Source organism: Haliotis cracherodii, unplaced genomic scaffold, assembly GCF_022045235.1.
Source record: "Haliotis cracherodii isolate W230 unplaced genomic scaffold, xgHalCrac1.p SCAF_24, whole genome shotgun sequence".
In the NCBI taxonomy this organism is placed as follows: Eukaryota; Metazoa; Mollusca; class Gastropoda; order Lepetellida; family Haliotidae; genus Haliotis; species Haliotis cracherodii.
This window is the reverse complement of record NW_027266280.1, coordinates 9,332,914-9,353,946: the sequence shown is the minus strand read 5'-3', so window position 1 is coordinate 9,353,946 and position 21,033 is coordinate 9,332,914. Positions and strand designations below refer to the sequence as shown.

Here is a 21,033-nt window from a genome sequence, read left to right as displayed (position 1 = left end):
ATAATCGAGTCTGGACCAGACTATCCAGTGATTGACATCATGAGCATCGATCCACGCAATTGGGATACGATGACAAGCGTCAACCAAGTCAGCGAGCCTGACCACCCGATCCCGTTAGTCGCCTTTTACGACAAGTATAGTCGCCTTTACGGCAAGCATGGGTGCTGAAGACCTATTTTAACCCGGATCTTCACGGGTCCACTTACAAGTGACCCTTGAGGTCAGAGCTGCTGTTGAAGTGTTGATAATTTCGGTAATGACTTGTTTGTTTGTTTGTTGTTTAACGCCGCACTCAGCAATATTTCATCTATATGACGGAGGTCTGTAAATAATCGAATCTGAACCAGATAATCCAGTGACTGACATCTTGAGCATCGATCCTCGCAATTGGGATACGATGACATGCATCAACCAAGTCTGCGAGCCTGACCACCCGATCCTGTTAGTCGCCTCTTATAGAACATGACGAACTTCACAATGCAGTTAAGCAAGGAACGTTGAGCTTATGTTGGGCTTTTAAAGATGATTTGCTTTATCATTACAGAAGATTGATATTCATTTATCCACAGTGTGCCCTTGACACGGAGATGATGTCGTCATGTTTTTGAGTGTTTTTATGGAGCTGAATACAAGAAAATGGAAATACAGATATCTATTCTTTAGACATATAGCGTTGGTGTAAAGTAACGTGTTTCCTATTAATTAAAGTCTATTTCTTCAAGATACCTACGTTGAGTTCAAACGCTGCTATGCCGATGCCACTTGCAGCTCCGGATCCTGCTAGACCCACGAAGTGACCGCTGCCGATGTTGCTGGCGAATAACGACGCCCCAATCTAAAATGTAAATAAACAATATCAAGTTTGTTTGTACGTTTGTTGTTGAACGAAGCACTCAGCAATATTCCAGCTTCATGACGGCGGTCTGTAAACAATCGAGTCTGGACCAGACAATCCAGTGATTGATATCATGAATATCGATCCACGCAATTGGGATACGATGACATGCATCAATCAAGTCAGCGAGCCTGACCACCCGATCCCGTTAGTTGCCTCTTACGACAAGCATAGTCGCCTTTTACGGCAAGCATGGGTTACTGAAGATCTATTCTAACCGGATCTTCACGGGTCCAATATTATTTAAAATCACAGATGGATACATAAATGTGACCACTTGTGTCAAAAGAAAAGATGAAAACAACCACGTGCAATCTAAAATGAAAAATGTAATATTAGGTAAATATGACGCATACTTATCATATTACATGTTATCCCTGAACTAAAATGCTTGACAACTGATCTTGCTTTAAGAGCCGAGTTAATGGGGTGTCCAGTTGTGTTAGTTGGTATTCTTGGTGGGGATAACAATAAAAACTGTTCCTCTCACGTCACATTTGTTTTCAATAGAAAATAAACAATAAAAGTCCTACCGCACTCAAATGTGCCCGAGAAACCCTTTTTGCAACACTGGACTCACCATTTTCGTTTTGAATGCTTTACGACCTTAACGTATGTCTCGCGCCACGGTGATATACAAGATGTATTCACTTGCCTGATTCCGTTCCTTCGTACCCCTACGCCATGATGATCATACTATCAACCACTGGTTGAGGGATTGTGTTTTGGTCCCCTCACGCACTTTTGTGAAACAGAACGTTGTTCTTTTTGTCGCTTTATCGAACAAAACTTACCGGGATCCAGTGCATGCTCCTTCCCGCCAAAAAGTATCCTCCCACGGTGCCTCTGTTCCGGCATGATGACTGCAACAAAATGGAGACAATCTGAGACATGCAATAAAGTAGTGGGAACTACAACACACATGGAGACAATCTTAGTGATTCAATAGAGGGTACAGATTGAAACATGGAGACAATCTCAGAGATTCAATAGAGGGTACAGATTGAAACATGGAGACAAACTTAGAGATTCAATAGATGGTACAGATTGAAACATGGAGACAATCTCAGAGATTCAATAGAGGGTACAGATTGAAACATGGAGACAATCTCAGAGATTCAATAGCGGGAAAATTCCATAAGATAGAGACAATTTCAGAGATTCAATAGCAGGAAAATGTAATACGATTGAGACAATCTCAGAGATTCAAAAGCAGGAAAATTTTATAAGATAGAGGCAATTTCAGAGATTCAATAGAGGAAAAAATTAATAAGGTAGAGGCAATTGCAGAGATTCAATAGCAGGAACATTTTATAAGATAGAGACAATTTCAGAGATTCAATAGCAGGAAAATTTTATAGCATAGAGACAATTTCAGAGATTCTATAGCGGAAAAATTAATAAGATAGAGACAATTTCAGAGATTCAATAGAGGGAAAATTTAATAAGATAGAGACAATTTCAGTGATTCGACAGAGGGAACGTCTCAAACATAAGACAATCTTAGAAATTCAATGGAGATAACTCCAACACGCATTGAGACAACTCCACAGCAAATATATTTCAGTTCATGTTTACGTTTTACTTATACTAATTACGTATTCCTTTTAACGCTGACATCCCCATTGTTACTCCCCATCAGTGACCTTGATTGACTTTCGAGAGAAGACATACAATTCAAGGGGGTGTTTCAAGTATTAAGGCTGCAGACACTCGCTACAAGTACCCATGGCTTGACCTTTTCGTCTGTTCCCCAACCCTAGGTGGAATGTTTGTGATGTATGCCGATATTGTATATTATGTACCACCTGATTCAACACTTTAGATCTTTGCAGTGTGTGTATAGGGAGCGTTATTGTGTTGTATTGACCACACGGGTCTCGGCTTACAGAACAGCTACAACTGACAAGCTAAAATGGTAATATAAACCTATGTAGGATACAGGATACGTGGAGTGGGGTTGAGGATTTGTAGTTGAGGTGGAGTGGGGTCTTGTCGCTATGTGGGGTGATTTGGGGGGGGGGGGGGGGGGGGTCTGTGTGAGGGTTGTGTAAGTGTCCTCTTAGAAAACTGTGGGTCATCTTTAAAAAAGCGGCCAAGGCTGCAATGTGTTATATACACAGAGAGTCGTGGGCAGAATGTTCGACGTTATTGTCAACTTTCAAAGCTGCTGCTCGACGATATATAATCACTTATTCGCGAACTTGGGTCAATATCCAGGTTGCAGACCTATTTTGAAATTTCAGTTACATCTGTGTTTTAGGACTGATCTTACTCTCTTGTTTATGATTTATTGACATCTAAAAGTCACATGGATTTTATTATCATGATGATGAAAAATTGTCGTATTACAAATGATATTGTGTGATATCAATAAAGCAATTTATGATGTCACAAATTTTATTTAATAATATCAATAATTAACTTCTTAGATATCAAGAATTCGAATATTGGTGCTAACTAGGGCTGTGCCATATATTGTTTAGTGAAAATAATTATATATGGTTACACTAAAGTCACTAATGTTCGCATTTCTTTCTGACTATGCACCCATTCCTTCTGATTTTTCATATGGTTAACTTAATTCAACTTCAGTGTATGAATGACCAGATTGTTGAATACATGTATCTAAATACGTTTTGCCAGGGCTATGCCAAAAATGTTCCCAATCGGACATTTCGAGACATCTCCTGAGACCTACAGTGGATACCGGGGTAGGGTCGGGTAATAGGGAGGTGGGTACCCGCGTAGTAAATTTGGACTCGTCCCAGCCCTAGTGCTTGTTTTGAATTATAGTTTACGGTCACAAAATATGTGATTTTGTAATTTATATCAGGTTTCCTCCTCGGGATCGGGAACGGAAAAAGTGAACCATACCTCGCGTTTGGACCGACAGGCAGAACACCATATGCAAGAAACGTTGCAATTTCAAGATTGAAACATTTGACAGAGCATTTAGAAAGTAATTCAAAAGTGCAACAAAGCAACATGCAAATTCACGTGAGTATAACAGACGAAGGTGAGACCACGTGATCCCCTATATTTATGGTGCCAGCGTGTATTATGTCACACCATTTTACATACACCACCCAGTCAACACTCCTTTCATGTTTCAATGGTCTCTGTTGATATACAACAACTATGCATTACTGAAATTGAAATACAACTTGTGTGACGACATATAGTTACAACTGAAAATTCTTTCGAAGCAAAAAACGATTTCTTTTCATATCCATACGATGCACTCAAAATAATAAAATATGAAAGTATAAATAACTGAACCAGACCATGAACAATAACATAGGCAGGCATCCATAATAATCTTTTAGCTAGTTTATAGTATGCAGTTACCTTATAGTAGCTTCATGCAACTTGCCTATAGTAACTGTCCAGTGTCCCTTTAATAAACTGTTTACGTGGCTTACAAAAATTAGTCTACATTTCTATTGATTTTGGACTTGGAATTTTTACAGCTATCATCAAATGACTTCTTGTCAGGAATGCATTCCCGATACACCTGCGAGGAATGGAGGACATTTGCGTTGACAATATCACCTATCATTTCCCGATCTGTCATCATTAAATACGTCGCAATGTAGCAGTTATGTATATGTTTTTGACATAGATTATTCATGCATATTGTGATGGATTTCTACAGTAACCGGTTACTGAATTTGAGAGCATTTTTTGACAAGAAATTGTTGAGTTTAGTCGTTGGCAATATAAACTGATATTTGTTCGCAAGCAATTCGACTGACAACTTCTATCAGATCAGATCTTTGTTGACGTAATACAATTTCATCATTGATGACGTAATGCAATTCACCATTGATGACGTTATGCAATTCACCATTGTTGATGTGATGCAATTCACCATTGTTGACGTAAAGCAATTCACCATTGTTGACGTAAAGCAATTCATCATTGTTGACGTAATGCAATTCATCATTGTTCACGTAATGCAATTCATCATTGTTGACGTAATGCAATTCACCATTGATGACGTAATGCAATTCACCATTGTTGACGTAAAGCAATTCACCATTGATGACGTAATGCAATTCACCATTGATGACGTAATTCAATTCACCATTGATGATGTAATGCAATTCGCCATTGTTGACGTAATGCAATTAATCATTGATGATGTAATGCAATTCACAATTGTTGACGTAATGCAATTCATCATTGTTGACGTAATTCAATTAACCATTTATGACGTAATGCAATTCACCATTGTTGACGTAATGCAATTCACCATTGTTGACGTAATGCCATTGATCATTGATGACGTAATGCAATTAATCATTGAAGACGTAATGCAATTCACCATTGTTGACGTAATGCAATTAATCATTGATGACGTAATGCAATTCACATCTGTTGACGTAATGCAATTCATCATTGTTGACGTAATTCAATTAACCATTTATGACGTAATGCAATGCATCCTTGTTGATGTAATGCAATTCACCATTGTTGACGTAATGCAATTCATCATTGTTGATGTAATGCAATTCATCATTGTTGACGTAATGCAATTCATCATTGTTGACGTAATGAAATTCAACATTGTTGTCGTAACGCAATTCATCACTGTTGATGTAATGCAATTCGCCATTGTTGACGTAATGCAATTTATCATTGATGATGTAATGCAATTCACAATTGTTGACGTAATGCAATTCATCATTGTTGACGTAATTCAATTAACCATTTATGACGTAATGCAATTCACCATTGTTGACGTAATGCAATTCACCATTGTTGACGTAATGCCATTGATCATTGATGACGTAATGCAATTAATCATTGAAGACGTAATGCAATTCACCATTGTTGACGTAATGCAATTAATCATTGATGACGTAATGCAATTCACATCTGTTGACGTAATGCAATTCATCATTGTTGACGTAATTCAATTAACCATTTATGACGTAATGCAATGCATCATTGTTGATGTAATGCAATTCACCATTGTTGACGTAATGCAATTCATCATTGTTGATGTAATGCAATTCATCATTGTTGACGTAATGCAATTCATCATTGTTGACGTAATGCAATTCACCATTGATGACGTAATGTAATTCACTATTGATGACGTAATGCAATTCATCATTGTTGACGTAATGTAATTCACTATTGATGACGTGATGCAATTCATCATTGTTGACGTAATCCAATTCACCATCTCGCTATAAAGCCCAACTCTTTCAAACAACGTTTTGCTATAATACACAACCATCTAGACATCCAGCTCGCTATAACACACAACTCTACAGTCAGCCATTTCCCTATAACACACAACACTCCAGCCAACCATATCACTATCCTTACACAACTCCCCAGTCAAGTAAGCTCAGTTGACATTTACAAGTCCCCAGCCACATTAATTTCCCACATTATATCCGGCCACGTACGGTTGACTTTCATATAAGTAAATATCTCTACATGTGAGTTACACAAAACGTCAACAGCTCAACACACAGGTAATATCATCAACCCAGATCGGGCACATGGGCTTGCCGTGTCATATGGCCAAGGTATAATTCACATAGTGTGACTCATGGGTCTCTGAAACCTGACACTACAGGTAAATCACTCTCGCGTTCACCTGCAGTGACTTCAGTAATTCTCCGAGGCGTCTACGCTTCGTTCGGCATATGTATTTGTGATTGACCCTGTTCGTTTATTTTCGGCGTGAGGCTTTTACATCCCTGTCTAGAATACATCGACACCAGTGGGCCAGTATGGCGGTATGGAGCTGGGGACAGGGCTTAGAGGTACCAGTTCGGTGCTAGTGGCTAGACAACGAGGATACTTAAAACCTGGTGCTAGTGGCAAGACAACCAGGATTCTTGACACCTGGTGCTAGTGGCTAGACAACCAGGAAACTTAACACCTGGTGCTAGTAGTGGCAAGACAACCACTATACTTGTCACCAGTTTCTTATACGTACATTAATGTACAGTCAATATCCGTTGTGTCGAACTTACGGTTATTTCGAATTTATTGTTAGTCCCTTCTATGTTCACCATTTTCGGTTGTGTCGAACCTTGGCTAACTCGAGGCATTTACGAAGGTCCCTTCACCCTCGACATAAGAGTTTTTGACTGCATTAGCATCGTTGCTATCTGCTTGCCCATTTTAGTTTCTTTATTCTAATAGAGGCCATCGGTCCTCTGTGAGGCTATTTATCCAGTCACTGAGGCTATCAGTCCTACATACGACTGCCAATCCTACATCAGGCTATCAGTCATACATACGAATGTCAGTCTTACATTAACCCATCAGGCACCATGTCAGAGCTTCGCGTTCGAGAGCTCTAAAACCTGTTCAAGTTCAGGCATTACTGTCTTTGAAGGGTCGTCAAAAAAATGCTATTGATATTAACGGTAAAAATAACACGCTGTCATTGAATAAATATGACCTTCACCTGAACATCTCTCTGCCCCAATAACTACATGCAACTTTATCCTGCTGACAATGTCTACAACGTCGACGGAGACAAGTGTGTCGTTTGTTGTTTTTATGTGAGCCGTGAATTCCTTTGTATTTGTAGATATATTGGGCTTGAAAGGACTTGACGAGGATGTGAAGTCGTGTGCAGTATTGGGATTTTCAGTATGTACAGTGCAACATACACTCTTCACAAAAAGAAACGCACAGGTAGATTTTTAGTAAATTTATTGTACCTATAAAAGTCGATATATTTAATTTAATATCATAGATACAAATATGATTTTTTAGGAGCTCGATAGTCACATGTTGTCGTTGTACAAAGGCATTGAAAACTGTTCATTGTCATGTCACATAAGGCCACAAGGTTGCGCTGAACTCACTATCTCGTGTGACCGCCCCGGGCAGCAATCACGGCTCTGCATCTCGTCGGCACTGACTGGATAAGTTTACGAATTCTGTCCTGCGGAATTTTGTTTGTAGCGCGTTGGCCAGTTGTGGGAGTTTCTGCGGCGTGTTCTGACGTTGACAGACACGTCGATCGAATTCATCCCAGAGATGTTCGACTGGGTTAAGATCTGGAGATCTGGATGGCCAGGGCAAGGCGTTGATGTTGGCATTATGAAGTTATTCTACCGTGATACGAGCCGTGTGCGGTGGAGCGTTGACCCGTTAAACAGCTCCCCCTGGCTATGAATGATTGGAAGAAGGTGAGGTTGAAAAATTTGATTCATGTAGCTATCTGCTGTCAAATTTCTCTGAACCACAACCAAGTCATATCGCGTGGTGTAGTATATGGCCCCTCACACCATACCTCCACCGAAATTGTCAAATTCACGTGCACAATGTGGGGCAAAACACTCATTTCGACTACGATAAACACATTGTCTTCCAACTCACCGGTGAAGAAGAAATCGTGATTCATCGCTAAACCACACTCGCCTACAGTTTCTCAAATTCCAAGGTAAGATGGCACCAACGCAAGCGTCGCTGTCGATGGATCTGTTGCAAAACAGGGACGATAACTGGTCTTCTTGGTCGGATTCCAGCCTCGCAAAGATGGTTCCTGACAGTCTGATCCGATATCCTCTTCAAAACAGGGATGCGTCCTGCAGTCTCCGTAGCTGTGGCATTGCGATGACGTAGGTGGAACAGTCGAATGTAGCGATCCTGTGCAGGGGTGGTAACTCTTGGTCGGCCGGTTCTCGGACGGTCTGCAGTGGAATTGAACTGTGTGTATCGGTCCCAGAGGCGGCATATGGTGCTGTGGTGGACGTTGAAGTGGCGTGCAACAGAAGACTGTGATTCACCTCTTTGGATACGCCCCAAGGCGATGTTCCGATCGGCAGGGCTGAGTCTCGGCATTTTCGAACTTGAAAAATGTTGACAATTGAATGACAAATTACTGGCTCAGGCTTGCCTTTTTATATCCACTGCCACGAGTTACGAATGCCATAACTTGCACGTGCATTTTGCTTTACTGTTTTCCTCCATGACATTTTTGAACAAGTGTGAAAACAATGCCATTTAAGACATTGCAAATCAACAATGGCTGCGTTTAACGCACTCTTTGTCGAATATCAGGCCACCAACATTTTCCAATAACATATATCCAATTTTTATGCCGGATTTGTTGTGTAGTCATGTTCAATGAACTACATACTGCCTGTGCGTTTCTTGTTTTGAAGAGTGTAGTATCAGTCTTCCTGTCAACAGGCTAAAACGTTTTGTAGCGTTGAAGAGCATTTCGTTCTCTTAATGAACGTCTTTTTGGACTTAACGTTCTTGAAAAGCGTTTCGCTGAATAAATGCCTTGCAGATGAGTTGAAGGTGAAATGGTCTTCAACGTCGCATCCAAGATAATTGTACTTATATAGCGACGTGCATGCACGTAAGTGAGTAAGAGAGTGAGTGAGTGATTGAGTGATTGAGTGAGTGACTGAGTGAGTGTGACTGGTTTTACGCCGCTTTTGGCATCATAACGGGGACGCCAGAAATGGACTTCACACATTGTACCGATGTGGAGAATCGAACCCGGGTCTTAGGCGTGACCTACCAATGCTTGAACCACTAGGCTAACCCCGTCCCTCGATCGAATGCGAGTCTGTGTATTGCACACTGAAGTTTTGATAACGTGGACGAAATATGCAATATATGTTAAAGAAGAAAAGAACAATATTTATATATTCTCATAAAAAGTTTCATGCAATAACGTAATCCTAAATCTGTATCAGAAGATGAAACACACGGCATATGAAAATATATATTAGGGATAGCGTTATGGTCCATGTCGGGGTAACGATAAGCTCAGTTGTCTAAGTGAGTAAGGTGGTCTAACGCCACTTTTAACAGTATTCCAGTTATATCACGGTATGTCGGCTTAATGTAGGAGGAAAGCCCAAAGTGATGCAGGTCTCAGACGTTTACCACTTTGCTAAAGCCAACGAGCACGGGTATGGTGCTGACAAACCTAGAAACATAATCAGGACGAACTGGGATTTGAACCCACAATTATAAGTTTCTGGTGTGATAAAGGGACGCAACTTTGCATAGCGAATTGCGGCGCCTAAGACGACTGGGCCACCCGTGCCCCCGCGTTAAGATCGAAGCGGCGGTACATTCTTATATGAGTATACCTCACGGTGTAAGTTATACACACTCAGCGGTTCCCCTAATTAATCGCCATCCTTCAGCAGCATATAATTATGCTGCAACCATAGTAACCTGTCTTTCTGGACGACATCTAGCGGCGTTGTTGCCTTTAGACGTGAGAACGCTTTAAGTGGACATTAGTGGACATATGTTTACCATTGTTAGAACTCAGTGTTCCGGAACGCTAACTGACAGGAAGCTTTCAGAGCATGCAGCGTCTCCAATAAAGGAAGATTTATGTATTGGTTAGACCACTGGGATTCCATGTTTTATCCTCGCCTGGGTGTTTCACCAGAGACCATATAATATGGTCTCTGGTTTCACTGTCCAATTCAATGATGAAACATCGGACTTAAGTTGTTCAACCTGTGTAAGCAATGGCTACCATTCAGAACCTTAGCAACTAAAATATTTAAACAACATTATTTTCACCTGATGAAGGATTCAGTATATACTCCGAAACGTTGTTCCTAATAATGAAGTTGACATCCATAAATTCTCTTCCTTAACATTGTTCTGATAATTATAAATATGTATATATATAATTATAAATATATTCGGGGGCGCGGGTGGCCCAGTCGTCTTCTCCTATGATTGTGGGTTCGAATCCCGGTTCGCCCCGATTATGTTTCTAGGTTTATCAGCACCATACCCGTGCTCGAGGGTTTCACAAAAGTGGTAAACGTCTGAGACCTGCATCAATTCGGGCTTTCCTCCCACATTAAGCTGACACGCCGTGATATAACTGGAATACTGTTAAAAGCGGCGTTAAACACACACACACACACACACACACACACACACACACACACACACACACACTCACGCACATGCACGTCGCTATATAAGTGCAATAACCTTAAACGCGATCTTAACCCCATTTAACCTCACCTCATCACGGAAAGATCGTACAACGGCGGTCACGTATGTCAATGACGACAACTGAAATTAGCATCTCTAATTAGTAACAGCAGGAATGGCAACGTGACAGGGCATCCGTGTTCATCTTTAGAGCGTACTGGAGCGGTTGACGTTACAGCATAACAAGGCTGGCTGACGAAACGTCGTAGGTTTGATATGTTTATGTCGCTGCTTGTGGCAGTTACTAGCAAAGAGTAAACAAGTTGTATCAAAGTCCACTTCATTCTGATTCCTGGCTATTGAAACATATCGAAACAAAAGTATTTCTGTGTTTGTTTCTACCTCTGTAAGAAATGAGGTGCACTGGGGTTTAATATTTCGTTCAGAATTATTGTACTTATGTATTTACTATTTTTTACCCCATAACCAACGTAAACTACGGTTATAAGGACTCAAAGGGACCACTAATTTTAGTTCGTAATAACCGTAGTTCGTTATAAGCATATATACAGCATATATACAACAAATGGCCGGGACTAAAAAATGAGTTCGTTATATCGGACACTCTCTGTGTCTCTGTCTCTGTCTCTGTGCCTCTCTCTCTCTCTCTCTCTCTCTCTCTCTCTCTCTCTCTCTATATATATATATATATATATATATATATATATATATACATAATATTATTATATAGATATTCCATTCATGCTGACAGCATGAACGGATGATTTGTGATAATGTTAAGTTATATGATTTGTGGAGACTTTAGACGAAGGTCTCATATAACCCGTATCAAAGTCCCCAAACGTTTGAACATGACTTCAGCGTTGACATACTGCAATGATTTAGGAAGGGGTATTTACAATAGACGACTGACATCCTCGGGGAGTTCAGTGTTGTGTACATCATAGCTTTAAACCTACCCGACCATGCCCGTGAACACAGCTTCTGGTTTCAAGCCTAACCTAGATATTGGGTTGACAATTTGAATGAAATATCTTAAGCAGCCACAGCTACATGACTTTGTTGACGATGGCTGCTTGTTTGAGTTGTTGACTGCCATGTATCAATGTTCATTCAATACCGGGTATTTTCTTTATAGGGGTGCGTGATCACGGATGGCTGGACACGTGAACACGGGTAGAGCACGTAGATGACAGCGCATAAAGGAAAGAAGAATTGGGTCAAAGAATGAAGGCCAGTGACCTTTCTTTGTTCAAAGAGTGGTGGTGTGCCCCTGTGTGTGTGTGTGCCCGTGCGTGTGTATGTCTGTGTTCGCGTGTGTGTGTGTGTGCGCGTGCGTGCGTGCGTGTGTGTGTGTGTGTGTGTGGTGGTGGTCTCGCTATCGCTCTGTGCGCGTGTGTCTGTGTGCATGCGTGTGTGCGTGCGTACATGCGTGCATGCGTGTGTTTAAGACATCCAGTTGTTAGTTCGAGAAATCTGGAGAGACTAGTTTTTTTCTCTCACTCTCACTTTCCAAACATTAATTTTACAAATATATACCCGTCCGAAATCTGCTGTGGACTATAGTTAGATATGAACAATGGTGCATACCACTGTGAGTACAGTTTATGTGAAAAACATTAAATGTCTACGACCCGCGTTACGAGTAGTTTAACACTGAGTACGTGAGTATGGTTTTATGCCGGTTTTAGTAATATTCTAGCAATATCACGGCGGGTGACACCAGAAATGGGCTTCACACTTTATACCCATGTCGAACCCGGGCCTTTCGGCGTGACGAGCGAACACTTTAACCACTTTGCTATCCCACTGCCCCTTGAGTTAAACATTACTTGGATATCTGGCGCCTGAAGTACAGATTATGTTTCTGACGGTATCGCCTATGGCAGAATGATATGACACTATCAAACAACTCAATCCCTCCACTTCAGCAGGCCATGCTTGTAAGAGGCGACTAACGGGATCTGGTGGTCAGGCTCGCTGACTTGGTAGATGCATGTCATCGTACCCATTTGTAAAGATCGATGCTCATGATGTCAAATGCTTTATGATTCACAGACCGCCGTCATATAGCAGGAATATTGCAAACAAACAACAACAAACAAATAAACAAATACACTGATTAGGATAGAAGTACAAATATGCAATGAAACTGTCAGCTCAAAATGGCCTATCCACACCTTTGTTCAGAACACACTAGGCCTGCTTCCGTCATTAACAATACCACCCTATTGAAGTTTAAGTTAAAAGCTATCAACAAAGGTTAGATTCAAATTTCCAAAGTTAATGGACTGGTCGGAATGTGATATCAGGATGGCCATATTTATCTTCGAAATTAACTCAGTTCAGAAAAGTATCTTGATCCTCAAGGATATCAGTTAACTGGTTTATGACTGAACACAGACGCCCCTGGTGGAATTGAGGTACCATCAACCTTCACTGATCCATATCATGTACCTATGAAGATCCGGGGTAGAATAGGTCTTCAGCAACCGATGAATGCCGTAAAAGGCGACTACACTTGTCGTAAGAGGCGACTAACGGGATCGGGTGGTCAGACTCACTGACTTGGTTGATGCATGTCATCGATCCCAATTGCGTGGATCGATGTTCATGATGTCAATCACTGGATAGTCTGGTCCAGATTCGAATATTTACAGACCGCCTTCATATAGCTGGAATATTGCTGAGTGCGGCGTAAAACAACAAACAAACAAACCAAATCATGTAGAAGAACAGGTTACAACATCATGACTTTGAAAAAACTCAAAGAACGGACAAGATCCAGCGTCACCCGTTTTATGCCTTTCAACGTGACCCAACCAACATCTTACCTCGTCACCTGATAACCTATATAAAACTATATATTATGGGTAATATTTGTTGGGACCAATGTGGAACCCATGTGACAAAACCCTTGACCAGCCCAACTCTAAAGCAGGACCCATGTGTAGGACCACCCACCATTCGTTCATCACGTCACCCCGCCACCGCACCCCACCCACCACCCGTTCATCACGTCACCCCGCCACCACACCCCACCAACCACCCGTTCATCACGTCACCCCGCCACCGCACCCCACCCACCACCCGTTCATCACGTCACCCCGCCACCACACCCCACCAACCACCCGTTCATCACGTCACCCCGCCACCGCACCCCACCCACCACCCGTTCATCACGTCACCCCCGCCATCGCATCCCACCCACCACTCGTTCATCACGTCACCCCGCCACCGCGCGCACCCCACCCACCACTCGTTCATCACGTCACCCCGCCACCGCACCCCACCCACCACTCGTTCATCACGTCACCCCACCACCGCACCCCACCCACCACTTGTTCATCACCCACACGATCTTCTGACCCAACAGCCGTCCATCAAAGAAAGAAAATTACGCAACCGAAACAGTCGGAGTATGTACCGAGCAAGTCGTGCCCCCCCCCCACCCCCCCCCCCCCCCCCCCCCCCTCTTAGCCCTCCCCCTCCGTCCCACAAGAAGACATCCTAATGGCCTCGCACTGCCCCCGACCTTTACCCCTCATGATGGTATTGTCAGTTTACGACAATTGACTATTAGCCTCCGGGCAATACTCCATTGCACGGAGACAAACCATCTCATATAGCTGTTTCTTTTGAAGTAGACGGTATCTCCGTCGGAGTTTATCAGGAACACTAAAAGTAAACAGTTGCGTCTAGGAGCACGGGTTAGCTAAAGACTAGTTTTTATCACCCTAAATTACATATGTGTACGGAGGCCCATTAGGGCACAAAATCTATTATTTAATCCTTAAAATTCAGGTTCTGGCAACAGTGTCAGATCCAGAAAGCGAAACCTTGGGAAGTTCTTCATCTTCCAGAGGCAAGGGGGTTAACTGACAACAGTTAGCTGACTTGTCAGTTAACTCCTGTTCCGATGACTAATCTATTAACTCTCTTGCCTCGTTAGATGGAAGTCCATTTGCTGAATTCATTTGATCTTGAGTCAACATAGTTTAAAATAGTTTTCAAGATAACTTTTAATTTAAAAACTTCAATTTTCATAATAGTAGCTTGTATTTTCAACTTATTTTCAAGAAGATAAAACAAAATGTCATGGCCCCAATGGACTTCCGTATATGTGTGCACAGATACAGGCTGTGTAAATATACATTAGTAATATAACCATTAGTCAATATGCACCACAAAGACAGGTTAACGCTTTTAAAAGGTCATTTCATATTTGACTATCAAAGAGCGTGGAGACTGGACTCGCTCTTCGGGGACGGAAGAGGGACCTCCTTTGTGTGTTAGGACTCGCCCTGCCCGTGCCAGACAGACAGACATGATACGTACACGTGTAGATCACTAAAGCCATGTCTGATTCTATAACAGTTATCCCGACATAGGTACAATGCGTGACGCCCATTTCTGGTGTCCCTCGCCGTGATATTGCTGGTATGTTGCTAAAAGCGGCGTAAAACCATACTCACGCACTCTGTAAACAGATAATTCTGCGTGGGCATGTACATTTGACACCAGCCGCTTCAGAGATCATTTCCTGAGTGAGTGAGGTTTTACACCGCTGTTAGGAATATTTCAACCATATGACGCAAGGGGAAACCAGAATGTTAAATGTTAGGGACAACGATGACCTCAACGCTGCCGTGAATGGGTTTTTCAGGGTAGCTTCAGAAAACATCTTCCTGACTGGAATTGAAAAGCTTCACTATCGATATGAGAAGTGTATTGAACAGCAGAGAGATTATTTTAAAAAATACAATTACACTTTCACAATTGTTGGTTTTGTTTGTTAGACTTAGAACTTTTTGACCAGCCCTCGAATGCATGAAGCATGCGTACCATGTGTCTCGTGTTCTTAATGTGTGTACAATGGGTTGCTGTTCTTAAACGTGTTTGGTATGTTGCACATCATCAGTATATCGATGAACACTTGGTATGCGAGAGAGATTGGGTTATTTATTCCAAGCCTCACAATATATGCATGTACATACTCTACAAACTGCATGTTGTCGTAAAGAAATTCGAGATGAACAGCCGTGACATGCAAATTTTTTATATTTTTTTATTGTCAAGTGTAAACTTATATCTATGTATCAACTTTATTTTAAAGCAAATACCGCAAGAACGTTTTGTCCAGTTCAATTCCAAAATTCAAAAAGGCACGTTAGGAAACACATTGAAAAGCGTGAGCATATATTAGGCGTATTCATTATATAGGAGAAATAAAAGAACAACCGGAAGTGACGTGTTTAAGAATTTGCACTAACGAACTATAATAACGTGGGCACGCGGGGAATCAAACCCTGTTCGTCAGTCTAGGCTACCGCACTACCATCTCCGCCAACATCTGACAACTATATGATACAGTAGCAAGCCTCAAAAGATTCTCTCGGTCACCTTTAGTCAACGGGTTCAAGGGGTCACCAAGGCGACACATACAACTTTGCTTGTAAATGTGTCTGAGACAGGTTCATTATAGTACAGGAAAACTACAAGTACGATATCTTTTATTTATTTAACAAGATGTTTTTAAAATTATCATCATCATCATCATCATCATCATCATCATCATCATCGTCATTATTATTATTGTTGTTGTTTTCATTATTATTATTATTTGTTGAGCAATCACCTAAATACGTTTGGATAATAACACACGTCTTACAATTTACACCTCAACCCTGATTAAAACCTTATTTATTACAATTTCAGACAGAAATTCTGCACGCACGCGCTCAAAAATAGAACATCCGTTGGTAGATCTGATCCTACATGTCGCCATTATTTACGAGCTAGTAGACGGGTTGATTAAAACAGCATACTGCAGAGTGCGAGCAGCAGGACCTGCAAATGTTTACACTGAGCACGTAAATCAACACACAGGTATGATGTCATTGTTGGGAATTTGCGTAGAAAAGGAGTGTTATTGTCTTCACAAGACCATGACGAAGCTTGAAATACGAAGTACCTCAGCTTAACTTCCGACAGCATATATTTCAAATACATCACTAGAGGTCTCGCTCCCCAACTGCACTTGGAATACTTGGCTGGGAGTGTAGCGCACTTTGTAAGGTAGTCGCAATGTTGCCGAACAAGACTTAACGCGCACTATAGGTTTAGAATTTTACACAACGACATACCTTGAACATACCTTTGCACAATAAAAACTATATATAGTCAATGAAACCCTGTATAGTCGGTAAGTAGGGTGGAGTCAACGGGATGGTTGGTCTTTAGGAGCATTGAAGGGGGGGGGGGGGGGGGGGGGGGGGTGTCGGGTGCGAATTCATGGTTTGGGGTAGGGTGGGGCCTTGACTGAGCAGATCGGTGAAAAAACCAGTTGGGGAACAAGATATTGTAGGCGCGCACGTAATGCTTGGCTGATCATCGGAACGCACAGTGTTGTGGCCAGTTCATCAAGTATTTCACGACGTGACGGTGAAATACATCACAAGAGAGGCACTGGTTGTTATAAGTGGAAGTATAGTAACAATCCATCTTAACACATTTGGGTATCTATATATGATACTAAAAATGACGTTTTGAAATAAATAAAATGCTCACGGAGGGGACGGATTATAGTATTAATACGCCCTCCTTGTCAAAATACATGTAATTGCAAGCTGAATAACTGTTAATGTTCTGTATGCTTAACAATGAAGGTAACCTGTACGCTAGTCATCCGCATAGACCGGACACCAGCTCGTTCACTGCACAGGTAAACAAGCTCTAAATAATTACACGTGAGAAGAAGGCGCTACTTACGAGGATTCCGACTCCAATAACAATGACGAAGTAAGCGACAATCACCAAAATGTCCCCCATAATGGAGACGTGACGTATTTTGCACGTCCATTTCGGCTGTCCGTCCTTCAAGAAGTAAACTTCAAACCTCTCTCTTCCTAGACTGGCTCTGACCTACCTGCCAGCCATTCTTTGCCGTCTCATGAATATTCAGTAGCAAAGAGGATCACTGAAGCGTTGCTCAGGTCAGACGCAAATATCAGGTGTGGTGTACAGCAGGGAGATCCCCCAGCTCCCGTGTTCTCACTTGTTTAAGCAGATATTGACTCTGTATTGAATACAGCTAGGTGAATATTGTATCGGCTGGGGAAACATGACTGAGTATGTCGTTGACACAGTTTTTCTTCATGTGTTTTTTTGTTAAGCAATGTGTTGTTATATATTGCAGTTGATTTCGTGCCTTATCGACATACATTCCATACCTGAACGTATAAACAATGAATCTGTTATGGGTCGAATCCCTATGTGTTACCGTTATGATCCTTGAGGGGCGGCCGGGTAGCCTAGTGGTTAATGCGATCACTCGTCATCACCCGAAGGCCCGAGTTCAGTTCCACACATGGTTACAATGTGTGAAGCCCATTTCTGGTGTCCCCCGTCGTGATATTGTTGGAGTATTGCATTTACGCGGCGTTAAAACCATACTCACTCACTAAACGTAAACGTCTAGTTTCCTGCTTCTGACATTAACATGTCACGTCCATGATGTAATGTAATACTGTTTGAAGCGGCTCTAAAAACAAACTCACTCACTCTATCTTCCCAGCCAGCATGGAGTGCAACAACAGGTGAAGCTCACATTAACCTTTAAAGGGGCACTTGGCGCAAGAAACTTGGCATTCCTTGTTCTTCTGGTAACTCTATGAAGGGCGTAAATATAATGTTAATGTTTTACCCTAATTACACAGCGAAAGGGGTGGTGTGATAGGCTAGTGGTTCAAAAGAACCGTAGAAGGCCCGGGTTCGTTTCTGAACATGGGTCTATTTCTGATGTCCCTCGCCGTGATTTTGCTGGAATAAATCTAAGAGTCACTCATTAAGAGAAAATGTCTCAAGTTCAAACACATCACCTCACTCACTCACTCACTCACTCACTCCACTCACTCCACTCACTCACTCACTCACTCACTCACTTGGAGAAAAATGTCTCAAGTTCACTCATCACTACTAACAACGTCTATGCCTACACTGACCGCCTCCGTGGTCTAGTGGAAGAGCGTCCGCCCGGCCGCGTCATACCAAAATACGTTATTTTGTTGTTACCCTGTCTGGCGCTCGTCATTAAGGACCTAAAACAAGGACTGGTCGGCTCGGAGTCAGTATACTGTGTCTGAGTGTTGGTACTCATGTAAAACTGCGGCATGGTATCTCAGTGGGCTCGCACTAAAAATCGGCACGTCGCTACATAAGTGCAATAAACTTGGACGCGGCGTTAAATCACCTTACCTATGTCTCCACCAAATGAGTAACAATCTGTTGGGTGATCTATTATAATCCATAACCAATGACCTGATGAACAAGTTATCCGTTTGTTATTGCCTAGTATTTGAAACATAGCTCACAGTATAGTTTGGCAGATATACCATATGTTCTTAAGCCTAAAAATGCAGGGTCACACCTAAAACATTGCCTTACATTTGGCGTAACATGTAGACAAATTCAGACTAGTTCAGACTAGGAGCCACCAAAGATATGTACGACTTGACACTACATAAGAGGAGGGGGGGGGGGGGGGGGGGGGGGGGGCGGTCTGAGAGAAACGCTGTGTCTCTACTTACAGCAGAAGGGTGATTGACACAGCGGGGTATGACCATCCATTCGAGACACAAGGTTCGGTGTTGATGTTGATCCAACTGTTGAATGCGCTTGTCATCATCGGCGCGTTATGTTTGTAACGTCTTTTTTTTATTAATTGATTTACAGATACACTCTTCAAAAAAAGAAACGCACAGGTAGTATGTAGTTCATTGAACCTGACTACACAATAAATCCGGCATATAAATTGGGTATATAAATTGGGATATATGTTATTGGAAAATGTTGTTGGCCTGATATTCGACAAACGGTGCGTCAAAACGCAGCCATTGTCGATTTGCAATGTCTTAAAACGGCATTGTTTTCACAAATGTTCAAAAATGTTATGGAGGAAAACAATAAAGCAACATGCACGTGCAAGTTATGGCATTCGTAACTCGTGGTAGTGGCTATAAAAAGGCAAGCCAATAATTTGTCATTCAATTGTCAACATTTTTCAAGTTCGAAAATGCCGAGACTCAGCCCTGCCGATCGGAACATCGCCTTAGGGCGTATCCAAAGAGGGGAATCACAGTCTTCTGTTGCACGCCACTTCAACGTCCACCACAGCACCATTTGCCGCCATTTGTGACCGATGCACACAGTTCAATTCCACTGCAGACCGTCCGAGAACCGACCGACCAAGAGTTACCACCCCTGCACAGGATCGCTACATTCGACTGTTCCACCTACGTCATCGCAATGCCACAGCTACGGAGACTGCAGGACGCATCCCTGGTTTGAGGAGGATATCGGACAAGACTGTCCAGGAACCATCTTTGCGAGGCTGGAATCCGACCCAGGAAGACTTGTTATCGTCTCTGTTTTGCAACAGATCCATTGACAGCGACGCTTGCGTTGGTGCCATACCTTACAGCCTTGAAATTTGAGAAACTGGAGATGAGTGTGGTTAAGCGATGAATCACGAATCATGAATCCTTCTTCACCGGCGAGATGGAAGACAACGTGTTTATCGTAGTCGAAATGAGCGTTTTGCCTCACATTGTGTACGTGAATTCCACAATTTCGGTGGAGGTAGTGTCATGGTGTGAGCGGAAATATCCTACAACACGAGATCTGACTTGGTTGTGGTTCAGAGAAATTTGACAGCAGATCGCTACATGAATCAAATTCTTCAACCTCACCTTCTTTTAATCATTGACCGCCAGAGGGAGCTGTTTCAACAGGACAACGCTACACCGCACACGGCTCGTGTCACTGTAGACTACCTTCATAATGCCAACATCAACGGCTTTCCCTGGCCGTCGATATCTATAGATGTCAACCCAATCGAACACCTCTGGGATGAACTCGATCGACGTGTACGTCAACGTCAGAACACGCCGCAGACACTCCCACAAATGGCCATCGCGCAACAAGCAGAGATTTGTTAAATACTATAATAATATAACTGACTCTGTGAGTGGAAAAAATAATCTCAAAATTATATCTAAATATATATAATTTAATTTTATATTTGTGATATTTTAATCAAATATATGCGAAGGATTACAATTACACATCTAAAGAAATAGAATATATATATATATATATATATATATATATATATATATATATATATATATATATATATA

At 41.9% G+C, this 21,033-nt stretch overlaps 1 pseudogene; it reads right to left on the bottom strand.

Moving 5' to 3' along the window:
• The window catches only part of LOC139472304 (sodium/glucose cotransporter 4-like), a 31,794-nt pseudogene extending 13,995 nt beyond the window's left edge, over nucleotides 1-17,799 (bottom strand).
• Between the last annotated feature and the right edge of the window lie 3,234 nt (nucleotides 17,800-21,033).